The sequence below is a fragment of the Camelus bactrianus genome, unplaced genomic scaffold (assembly GCF_048773025.1).
Source record: "Camelus bactrianus isolate YW-2024 breed Bactrian camel unplaced genomic scaffold, ASM4877302v1 HiC_scaffold_32, whole genome shotgun sequence".
Classification (NCBI taxonomy): domain Eukaryota; kingdom Metazoa; phylum Chordata; class Mammalia; order Artiodactyla; family Camelidae; genus Camelus; species Camelus bactrianus.
The window spans coordinates 24,897-36,955 of NW_027413947.1; positions in this window are offsets into that span (position 1 = coordinate 24,897).

Genomic DNA, 12,059 nt, shown 5'->3' on the forward strand with positions numbered 1-12,059 from the left:
TTCACTGTAAAAGCGAGTTGGAGCTAGTACCTCCCCATATATATGTATGGAATGGAGTTTGCAACTGAAAAGAAACTTTGTGTTCCCAACAAGCTAGGTGAAGAACGGCTTTCACACACACTTATCTCTCAGAACTGAGCAAGTGGAGAGACGTTCGTTCATCTAGCACCAAGGGAACGGGTTGCAGGAGACACTTTTTCTCTGCTTTCTCAGTCTGTTTCCTAGTGCCGGTTTGAAGTTCCTGCAGTTTTCACTGTAAAACCGAGTTGGAGCTTGTACCTCCCCATGTATATGTATGGAATGGGGTTTGCAACTGAAAATAAACTTTGTGTTCCCAAACAGCTAGGTGAAGGACGGCTTTCACACACACTTATCTCTCAGAACTGAGCAAGTGGAGAGACGTTCGTTCATCTAGCACCAAGGGAACGGGTTGCAGGAGACACTTTTTCTCTGCTTTCTCAGTCTGTTTCCTAGTGCCGGTTTGAAGTTCCTGCAGTTTTCACTGTAAAACCGAGTTGGAGCTTCTAATTCCAAATATATATGTATGGAATGGAGTTTGCAACTGAAAAGAAACTTTGTGTTCCCAAACAGCTAGGTGAAGGACGGCTTTCACACACACTTATCTCTCAGAACTGAGCAAGTGAAGAGACGTTCGTTCATCTAGCACCAAGGGAACGGGTTGCAGGAGACACTTTTTCTCTGCTTTCTCAGTCTGTTTCCTAGTGCCGGTTTGAAGTTCCTGCAGTTTTCACTGTAAAACCGAGTTGGAGCTTCTAATTCCAAATATATATATATGGAATGGAGTTTGCAACTGAAAAGAAACTTTGTGTTCCCAAACAGCTAGGTGAAGGACGGCTTTCACACACACTTATCTCTCAGAACTGAGCAAGTGGAGAGACGTTCGTTCATCTAGCACCAAGGGAACGGGTTGCAGGAGACACTTTTTCTCTGCTTTCTCAGTCTGTTTCCTAGTGCCGGTTTGAAGTTCCTGCAGTTTTCACTGTAAAAGCGAGTTGGAGCTTCTACCTCCAAATATATATGTATGGAATGGAGTTTGCAACTGAAAAGAAACTTTGTGTTCCCAACAAGCTAGGTGAAGGACGGCTTTCACACACACTTATCTCTCAGAACTGAGCAAGTGGAGAGACGTTCGTTCATCTAGCACCAAGGGAACGGGTTGCAGGAGACACTTTTTCTCTGCTTTCTCAGTCTGTTTCCTAGTGCCGGTTTGAAGTTCCTGCAGTTTTCACTGTAAAACCGAGTTGGAGCTTGTACCTCCCCATGTATATGTATGGAATGGGGTTTGCAACTGAAAATAAACTTTGTGTTCCCAACAAGCTAGGTGAAGGACGGCTTTCACACACACTTATCTCTCAGAACTGAGCAAGTGGAGAGACGTTCGTTCATCTAGCACCAAGGGAACGGGTTGCAGGAGACTCTTTTTCTCTGCTTTCTCAGTCTGTTTCCTAGTGCCGGTTTGAAGTTCCTGCAGTTTTCACTGTCAAACCGAGTTGGAGCTAGTACCTCCCCATATATATGTATGGAATGGAGTTTGCAACTGAAAAGAAACTTTGTGTTCCCAACAAGCTAGGTGAAGGACGGCTTTCACACACACTTATCTCTCAGAACTGAGCAAGTGGAGAGACGTTCGTTCATCTAGCACCAAGGGAACGGGTTGCAGGAGACACTTTTTCTCTGCTTTCTCAGTCTGTTTCCTAGTGCCGGTTTGAAGTTCCTGCAGTTTTCACTGTAAAACCGAGTTGGAGCTTGTACGTCCCCATATATATGTATGGAATGGAGTTTGCAACTGAAAAGAAACTTTGTGTTCCCAACAAGCTAGGTGAAGGACGGCTTTCACACACACTTATCTCTCAGAACTGAGCAAGTGGAGAGACGTTCGTTCATCTAGCACCAAGGGAACGGGTTGCAGGAGACACTTTTTCTCTGCTTTCTCAGACTGTTTCCTAGTGCCGGTTTGAAGTTCCTGCAGTTTTCACTGTAAAACCGAGTTGGAGCTTCTACCTCCAAATATATATGTATGGAATGGAGTTTGCAACTGAAAAGAAACTTTGTGTTCCCAAAAAGCTAGGTGAAGGACGGCTTTCACACACACTTATCTCTCAGAACTGAGCAAGTGGAGAGACGTTCGTTCATCTAGCACCAAGGGAACGGGTTGCAGGAGACACTTTTTCTCTGCTTTCTCAGTCTGTTTCCTAGTGCCGGTTTGAAGTTCCTGCAGTTTTCACTGTCAAACCGAGTTGGAGCTAGTACCTCCCCATATATATGTATGGAATGGAGTTTGCAACTGAAAAGAAACTTTGTGTTCCCAACAAGCTAGGTGAAGGACGGCTTTCACACACAATTATCTCTCAGAACTGAGCAAGTGGAGAGACTTTCGTTCATCTAGCACCAAGGGAACGGGTTGCAGGAGACACTTTTTCTCTGCTTTCTCAGTCTGTTTCCTAGTGCCGGTTTGAAGTTCCTGCAGTTTTCACTGTAAAAGCGAGTTGGAGCTAGTACCTCCCCATATATATGTATGGAATGGAGTTTGCAACTGAAAAGAAACTTTGTGTTCCCAACAAGCTAGGTGAAGAACGGCTTTCACACACACTTATCTCTCAGAACTGAGCAAGTGGAGAGACGTTCGTTCATCTAGCACCAAGGGAACGGGTTGCAGGAGACACTTTTTCTCTGCTTTCTCAGTCTGTTTCCTAGTGCCGGTTTGAAGTTCCTGCAGTTTTCACTGTAAAACCGAGTTGGAGCTTGTACCTCCCCATGTATATGTATGGAATGGGGTTTGCAACTGAAAATAAACTTTGTGTTCCCAAACAGCTAGGTGAAGGACGGCTTTCACACACACTTATCTCTCAGAACTGAGCAAGTGGAGAGACGTTCGTTCATCTAGCACCAAGGGAACGGGTTGCAGGAGACACTTTTTCTCTGCTTTCTCAGTCTGTTTCCTAGTGCCGGTTTGAAGTTCCTGCAGTTTTCACTGTAAAACCGAGTTGGAGCTTCTAATTCCAAATATATATGTATGGAATGGAGTTTGCAACTGAAAAGAAACTTTGTGTTCCCAAACAGCTAGGTGAAGGACGGCTTTCACACACACTTATCTCTCAGAACTGAGCAAGTGAAGAGACGTTCGTTCATCTAGCACCAAGGGAACGGGTTGCAGGAGACACTTTTTCTCTGCTTTCTCAGTCTGTTTCCTAGTGCCGGTTTGAAGTTCCTGCAGTTTTCACTGTAAAACCGAGTTGGAGCTTCTAATTCCAAATATATATGTATGGAATGGAGTTTGCAACTGAAAAGAAACTTTGTGTTCCCAAACAGCTAGGTGAAGGACGGCTTTCACACACACTTATCTCTCAGAACTGAGCAAGTGGAGAGACGTTCGTTCATCTAGCACCAAGGGAACGGGTTGCAGGAGACACTTTTTCTCTGCTTTCTCAGTCTGTTTCCTAGTGCCGGTTTGAAGTTCCTGCAGTTTTCACTGTAAAAGAGAGTTGGAGCTTCTACCTCCAAATATATATGTATGGAATGGAGTTTGCAACTGAAAAGAAACTTTGTGTTCCCAACAAGCTAGGTGAAGGACGGCTTTCACACACACTTATCTCTCAGAACTGAGCAAGTGGAGAGACGTTCGTTCATCTAGCACCAAGGGAACGGGTTGCAGGAGACACTTTTTCTCTGCTTTCTCAGTCTGTTTCCTAGTGCCGGTTTGAAGTTCCTGCAGTTTTCACTGTAAAACCGAGTTGGAGCTTGTACCTCCCCATGTATATGTATGGAATGGGGTTTGCAACTGAAAATAAACTTTGTGTTCCCAACAAGCTAGGTGAAGGACGGCTTTCACACACACTTATCTCTCAGAACTGAGCAAGTGGAGAGACGTTCGTTCATCTAGCACCAAGGGAACGGGTTGCAGGAGACTCTTTTTCTCTGCTTTCTCAGTCTGTTTCCTAGTGCCGGTTTGAAGTTCCTGCAGTTTTCACTGTCAAACCGAGTTGGAGCTAGTACCTCCCCATATATATGTATGGAATGGAGTTTGCAACTGAAAAGAAACTTTGTGTTCCCAACAAGCTAGGTGAAGGACGGCTTTCACACACACTTATCTCTCAGAACTGAGCAAGTGAAGAGACGTTCGTTCATCTAGCACCAAGGGAACGGGTTGCAGGAGACACTTTTTCTCTGCTTTCTCAGTCTGTTTCCTAGTGCCGGTTTGAAGTTCCTGCAGTTTTCACTGTAAAACCGAGTTGGAGCTTCTAATTCCAAATATATATGTATGGAATGGAGTTTGCAACTGAAAAGAAACTTTGTGTTCCCAAACAGCTAGGTGAAGGACGGCTTTCACACACACTTATCTCTCAGAACTGAGCAAGTGAAGAGACGATCGTTCATCTAGCACCAAGGGAACGGGTTGCAGGAGACACTTTTTCTCTGCTTTCTCAGTCTGTTTCCTAGTGCCGGTTTGAAGTTCCTGCAGTTTTCACTGTAAAACCGAGTTGGAGCTTCTAATTCCAAATATATATGTATGGAATGGAGTTTGCAACTGAAAAGAAACTTTGTGTTCCCAAACAGCTAGGTGAAGGACGGCTTTCACACACACTTATCTCTCAGAACTGAGCAAGTGGAGAGACGTTCGTTCATCTAGCACCAAGGGAACGGGTTGCAGGAGACACTTTTTCTCTGCTTTCTCAGTCTGTTTCCTAGTGCCGGTTTGAAGTTCCTGCAGTTTTCACTGTAAAAGCGAGTTGGAGCTTCTACCTCCAAATATATATGTATGGAATGGAGTTTGCAACTGAAAAGAAACTTTGTGTTCCCAACAAGCTAGGTGAAGGACGGCTTTCACACACACTTATCTCTCAGAACTGAGCAAGTGGAGAGACGTTCGTTCATCTAGCACCAAGGGAACGGGTTGCAGGAGACACTTTTTCTCTGCTTTCTCAGTCTGTTTCCTAGTGCCGGTTTGAAGTTCCTGCAGTTTTCACTGTAAAACCGAGTTGGAGCTTGTACCTCCCCATGTATATGTATGGAATGGGGTTTGCAACTGAAAATAAACTTTGTGTTCCCAACAAGCTAGGTGAAGGACGGCTTTCACACACACTTATCTCTCAGAACTGAGCAAGTGGAGAGACGTTCGTTCATCTAGCACCAAGGGAACGGGTTGCAGGAGACTCTTTTTCTCTGCTTTCTCAGTCTGTTTCCTAGTGCCGGTTTGAAGTTCCTGCAGTTTTCACTGTCAAACCGAGTTGGAGCTAGTACCTCCCCATATATATGTATGGAATGGAGTTTGCAACTGAAAAGAAACTTTGTGTTCCCAAAAAGCTAGGTGAAGGACGGCTTTCACACACACTTATCTCTCAGAACTGAGCAAGTGGAGAGACGTTCGTTCATCTAGCACCAAGGGAACGGGTTGCAGGAGACACTTTTTCTCTGCTTTCTCAGTCTGTTTCCTAGTGCCGGTTTGAAGTTCCTGCAGTTTTCACTGTAAAACCGAGTTGGAGCTTGTACGTCCCCATATATATGTATGGAATGGAGTTTGCAACTGAAAAGAAACTTTGTGTTCCCAACAAGCTAGGTGAAGGACGGCTTTCACACACACTTATCTCTCAGAACTGAGCAAGTGGAGAGACGTTCGTTCATCTAGCACCAAGGGAACGGGTTGCAGGAGGCACTTTTTCTCTGCTTTCTCAGACTGTTTCCTAGTGCCGGTTTGAAGTTCCTGCAGTTTTCACTGTAAAACCGAGTTGGAGCTTCTACCTCCAAATATATATGTATGGAATGGAGTTTGCAACTGAAAAGAAACTTTGTGTTCCCAAAAAGCTAGGTGAAGGACGGCTTTCACACACACTTATCTCTCAGAACTGAGCAAGTGGAGAGACGTTCGTTCATCTAGCACCAAGGGAACGGGTTGCAGGAGACACTTTTTCTCTGCTTTCTCAGTCTGTTTCCTAGTGCCGGTTTGAAGTTCCTGCAGTTTTCACTGTCAAACCGAGTTGGAGCTAGTACCTCCCCATATATATGTATGGAATGGAGTTTGCAACTGAAAAGAAACTTTGTGTTCCCAACAAGCTAGGTGAAGGACGGCTTTCACACACAATTATCTCTCAGAACTGAGCAAGTGGAGAGACTTTCGTTCATCTAGCACCAAGGGAACGGGTTGCAGGAGACACTTTTTCTCTGCTTTCTCAGTCTGTTTCCTAGTGCCGGTTTGAAGTTCCTGCAGTTTTCACTGTAAAAGCGAGTTGGAGCTAGTACCTCCCCATATATATGTATGGAATGGAGTTTGCAACTGAAAAGAAACTTTGTGTTCCCAACAAGCTAGGTGAAGAACGGCTTTCACACACACTTATCTCTCAGAACTGAGCAAGTGGAGAGACGTTCGTTCATCTAGCACCAAGGGAACGGGTTGCAGGAGACACTTTTTCTCTGCTTTCTCAGTCTGTTTCCTAGTGCCGGTTTGAAGTTCCTGCAGTTTTCACTGTAAAACCGAGTTGGAGCTTCTAATTCCAAATATATATGTATGGAATGGAGTTTGCAACTGAAAAGAAACTTTGTGTTCCCAAACAGCTAAGTGAAGGACGGCTTTCACACACACTTATCTCTCAGAACTGAGCAAGTGAAGAGACGTTCGTTCATCTAGCACCAAGGGAACGGGTTGCAGGAGACACTTTTTCTCTGCTTTCTCAGTCTGTTTCCTAGTGCCGGTTTGAAGTTCCTGCAGTTTTCACTGTAAAACCGAGTTGGAGCTTCTAATTCCAAATATATATGTATGGAATGGAGTTTGCAACTGAAAAGAAACTTTGTGTTCCCAAACAGCTAGGTGAAGGACGGCTTTCACACACACTTATCTCTCAGAACTGAGCAAGTGGAGAGACGTTCGTTCATCTAGCACCAAGGGAACGGGTTGCAGGAGACACTTTTTCTCTGCTTTCTCAGTCTGTTTCCTAGTGCCGGTTTGAAGTTCCTGCAGTTTTCACTGTAAAAGCGAGTTGGAGCTAGTACCTCCCCATATATATGTATGGAATGGAGTTTGCAACTGAAAAGAAACTTTGTGTTCCCAACAAGCTAGGTGAAGGACGGCTTTCACACACACTTATCTCTCAGAACTGAGCAAGTGGAGAGACGTTCGTTCATCTAGCACCAAGGGAACGGGTTGCAGGAGACACTTTTTCTCTGCTTTCTCAGTCTGTTTCCTAGTGCCGGTTTGAAGTTCCTGCAGTTTTCACTGTAAAACCGAGTTGGAGCTTGTACCTCCCCATGTATATGTATGGAATGGAGTTTGCAACTGAAAAGAAACTTTGTGTTCCCAACAAGCTAGGTGAAGGACGGCTTTCACACACACTTATCTCTCAGAACTGAGCAAGTGGAGAGACGTTCGTTCATCTAGCACCAAGGGAACGGGTTGCAGGAGACTCTTTTTCTCTGCTTTCTCAGTCTGTTTCCTAGTGCCGGTTTGAAGTTCCTGCAGTTTTCACTGTCAAACCGAGTTGGAGCTTGTACGTCCCCATATATATGTATGGAATGGAGTTTGCAACTGAAAAGAAACTTTGTGTTCCCAACAAGCTAGGTGAAGGACGGCTTTCACACACACTTATCTCTCAGAACTGAGCAAGTGGAGAGACGTTCGTTCATCTAGCACCAAGGGAACGGGTTGCAGGAGGCACTTTTTCTCTGCTTTCTCAGACTGTTTCCTAGTGCCGGTTTGAAGTTCCTGCAGTTTTCACTGTAAAACCGAGTTGGAGCTTCTACCTCCAAATATATATGTATGGAATGGAGTTTGCAACTGAAAAGAAACTTTGTGTTCCCAAAAAGCTAGGTGAAGGACGGCTTTCACACACACTTATCTCTCAGAACTGAGCAAGTGGAGAGACGTTCGTTCATCTAGCACCAAGGGAACGGGTTGCAGGAGACACTTTTTCTCTGCTTTCTCAGTCTGTTTCCTAGTGCCGGTTTGAAGTTCCTGCAGTTTTCACTGTCAAACCGAGTTGGAGCTAGTACCTCCCCATATATATGTATGGAATGGAGTTTGCAACTGAAAAGAAACTTTGTGTTCCCAACAAGCTAGGTGAAGGACGGCTTTCACACACAATTATCTCTCAGAACTGAGCAAGTGGAGAGACGTTCGTTCATCTAGCACCAAGGGAACGGGTTGCAGGAGACACTTTTTCTCTGCTTTCTCAGTCTGTTTCCTAGTGCCGGTTTGAAGTTCCTGCAGTTTTCACTGTAAAACCGAGTTGGAGCTTGTACCTCCCCATATATATGTATGGAATGGAGTTTGCAACTGAAAAGAAACTTTGTGTTCCCAACAAGCTAGGTGAAGGACGGCTTTCACACACAATTATCTCTCAGAACTGAGCAAGTGGAGAGACGTTCGTTCATCTAGCACCAAGGGAACGGGTTGCAGGAGACACTTTTTCTCTGCTTTCTCAGTCTGTTTCCTAGTGCCGGTTTGAAGTTCCTGCAGTTTTCACTGTCAAACCGAGTTGGAGCTAGTACCTCCCCATATATATGTATGGAATGGGGTTTGCAACTGAAAAGAAACTTTGTGTTCCCAACAAGCTAGGTGAAGGACGGCTTTCACACACACTTATCTCTCAGAACTGAGCAAGTGGAGAGACGTTCGTTCATCTAGCACCAAGGGAACGGGTTGCAGGAGACACTTTTTCTCTGCTTTCTCAGTCTGTTTCCTAGTGCCGGTTTGAAGTTCCTGCAGTTTTCACTGTAAAACCGAGTTGGAGCTAGTACCTCCCCATATATATGTATGGAATGGAGTTTGCAACTGAAAAGAAACTTTGTGTTCCCAACAAGCTAGGTGAAGGACGGCTTTCACACACACTTATCTCTCAGAACTGAGCAAGTGGAGAGACGTTCGTTCATCTAGCACCAAGGGAACGGGTTGCAGGAGACACTTTTTCTCTGCTTTCTCAGTCTGTTTCCTAGTGCCGGTTTGAAGTTCCTGCAGTTTTCACTGTAAAACCGAGTTGGAGCTTGTACCTCCCCATGTATATGTATGGAATGGGGTTTGCAACTGAAAATAAACTTTGTGTTCCCAACAAGCTAGGTGAAGGACGGCTTTCACACACACTTATCTCTCAGAACTGAGCAAGTGGAGAGACGTTCGTTCATCTAGCACCAAGGGAACGGGTTGCAGGAGACTCTTTTTCTCTGCTTTCTCAGTCTGTTTCCTAGTGCCGGTTTGAAGTTCCTGCAGTTTTCACTGTCAAACCGAGTTGGAGCTAGTACCTCCCCATATATATGTATGGAATGGAGTTTGCAACTGAAAAGAAACTTTGTGTTCCCAACAAGCTAGGTGAAGGACGGCTTTCACACACACTTATCTCTCAGAACTGAGCAAGTGGAGAGACGTTCGTTCATCTAGCACCAAGGGAACGGGTTGCAGGAGACACTTTTTCTCTGCTTTCTCAGTCTGTTTCCTAGTGCCGGTTTGAAGTTCCTGCAGTTTTCACTGTAAAACCGAGTTGGAGCTTGTACGTCCCCATATATATGTATGGAATGGAGTTTGCAACTGAAAAGAAACTTTGTGTTCCCAACAAGCTAGGTGAAGGACGGCTTTCACACACACTTATCTCTCAGAACTGAGCAAGTGGAGAGACGTTCGTTCATCTAGCACCAAGGGAACGGGTTGCAGGAGGCACTTTTTCTCTGCTTTCTCAGACTGTTTCCTAGTGCCGGTTTGAAGTTCCTGCAGTTTTCACTGTAAAACCGAGTTGGACCTTCTACCTCCAAATATATATGTATGGAATACAGTTTGCAACTGAAAAGAAACTTTGTGTTCCCAAAAAGCTAGGTGAAGGACGGCTTTCACACACACTTATCTCTCAGAACTGAGCAAGTGGAGAGACGTTCGTTCATCTAGCACCAAGGGAACAGGTTGCAGGAGACACTTTTTCTCTGCTTTCTCAGTCTGTTTCCTAGTGCCGGTTTGAAGTTCCTGCAGTTTTCACTGTAAAACCGAGTTGGAGCTTGTACCTCCCCATATATATGTATGGAATGGAGTTTGCAACTGAAAAGAAACTTTGTGTTCCCAACAAGCTAGGTGAAGGACGGCTTTCACACACACTTATCTCTCAGAACTGAGCAAGTGGATAGACTTTCGTTCATCTAGCACCAAGGGAACGGGTTGCAGGAGACACTTTTTCTCTGCTTTCTCAGTCTGTTTCCTAGTGCCGGTTTGAAGTTCCTGCAGTTTTCACTGTAAAACCGAGTTGGAGCTTCTAATTCCAAATATATATGTATGGAATGGAGTTTGCAACTGAAAAGAAACTTTGTGTTCCCAAACAGCTAGGTGAAGGACGGCTTTCACACACACTTATCTCTCAGAACTGAGCAAGTGGAGAGACGTTCGTTCATCTAGCACCAAGGGAACGGGTTGCAGGAGACACTTTTTCTCTGCTTTCTCAGTCTGTTTCCTAGTGCCGGTTTGAAGTTCCTGCAGTTTTCACTGTAAAACCGAGTTGGAGCTTGTACCTCCCCATGTATATGTATGGAATGGGGTTTGCAACTGAAAATAAACTTTGTGTTCCCAACAAGCTAGGTGAAGGACGGCTTTCACACACACTTATCTCTCAGAACCGAGCAAGTGGAGAGACGTTCGTTCATCTAGCACCAAGGGAACGGGTTGCAGGAGACACTTTTTCTCTGCTTTCTCAGTCTGTTTCCTAGTGCCGGTTTGAAGTTCCTGCAGTTTTCACTGTCAAACCGAGTTGGAGCTAGTACCTCCCCATATATATGTATGGAATGGAGTTTGCAACTGAAAAGAAACTTTGTGTTCCCAACAAGCTAGGTGAAGGACGGCTTTCACACACACTTATCTCTCAGAACTGAGCAAGTGGAGAGACGTTCGTTCATCTAGCACCAAGGGAACGGGTTGCAGGAGACACTTTTTCTCTGCTTTCTCAGTCTGTTTCCTAGTGCCGGTTTGAAGTTCCTGCAGTTTTCACTGTAAAACCGAGTTGGAGCTTGTACCTCCCCATATATATGTATGGAATGGAGTTTGCAACTGAAAAGAAACTTTGTGTTCCCAACAAGCTAGGTGAAGGACGGCTTTCACACACACTTATCTCTCAGAACTGAGCAAGTGGAGAGACGTTCGTTCATCTAGCACCAAGGGAACGGGTTGCAGGAGGCACTTTTTCTCTGCTTTCTCAGACTGTTTCCTAGTGCCGGTTTGAAGTTCCTGCAGTTTTCACTGTAAAACCGAGTTGGAGCTTCTACCTCCAAATATATATGTATGGAATGGAGTTTGCAACTGAAAAGAAACTTTGTGTTCCCAAAAAGCTAGGTGAAGGACGGCTTTCACACACACTTATCTCTCAGAACTGAGCAAGTGGAGAGACGTTCGTTCATCTAGCACCAAGGGAACGGGTTGCAGGAGACACTTTTTCTCTGCTTTCTCAGTCTGTTTCCTAGTGCCGGTTTGAAGTTCCTGCAGTTTTCACTGTAAAACCGAGTTGGAGCTTGTACCTCCCCATATATATGTATGGAATGGAGTTTGCAACTGAAAAGAAACTTTGTGTTCCCAACAAGCTAGGTGAAGGACGGCTTTCACACACACTTATCTCTCAGAACTGAGCAAGTGGATAGACTTTCGTTCATCTAGCACCAAGGGAACGGGTTGCAGGAGACACTTTTTCTCTGCTTTCTCAGTCTGTTTCCTAGTGCCGGTTTGAAGTTCCTGCAGTTTTCACTGTAAAACCGAGTTGGAGCTTCTAATTCCAAATATATATGTATGGAATGGAGTTTGCAACTGAAAAGAAACTTTGTGTTCCCAAACAGCTAGGTGAAGGACGGCTTTCACACACACTTATCTCTCAGAACTGAGCAAGTGGAGAGACGTTCGTTCATCTAGCACCAAGGGAACGGGTTGCAGGAGACACTTTTTCTCTGCTTTCTCAGTCTGTTTCCTAGTGCCGGTTTGAAGTTCCTGCAGTTTTCACTGTAAAACCGAGTTGGAGCTAGTACCTCCCCATATATATGTATGGAATGGAGTTTGCAACTGAAAAGAAACTTTGTGTTCCCAACAAGCTAGGTGAAGGACG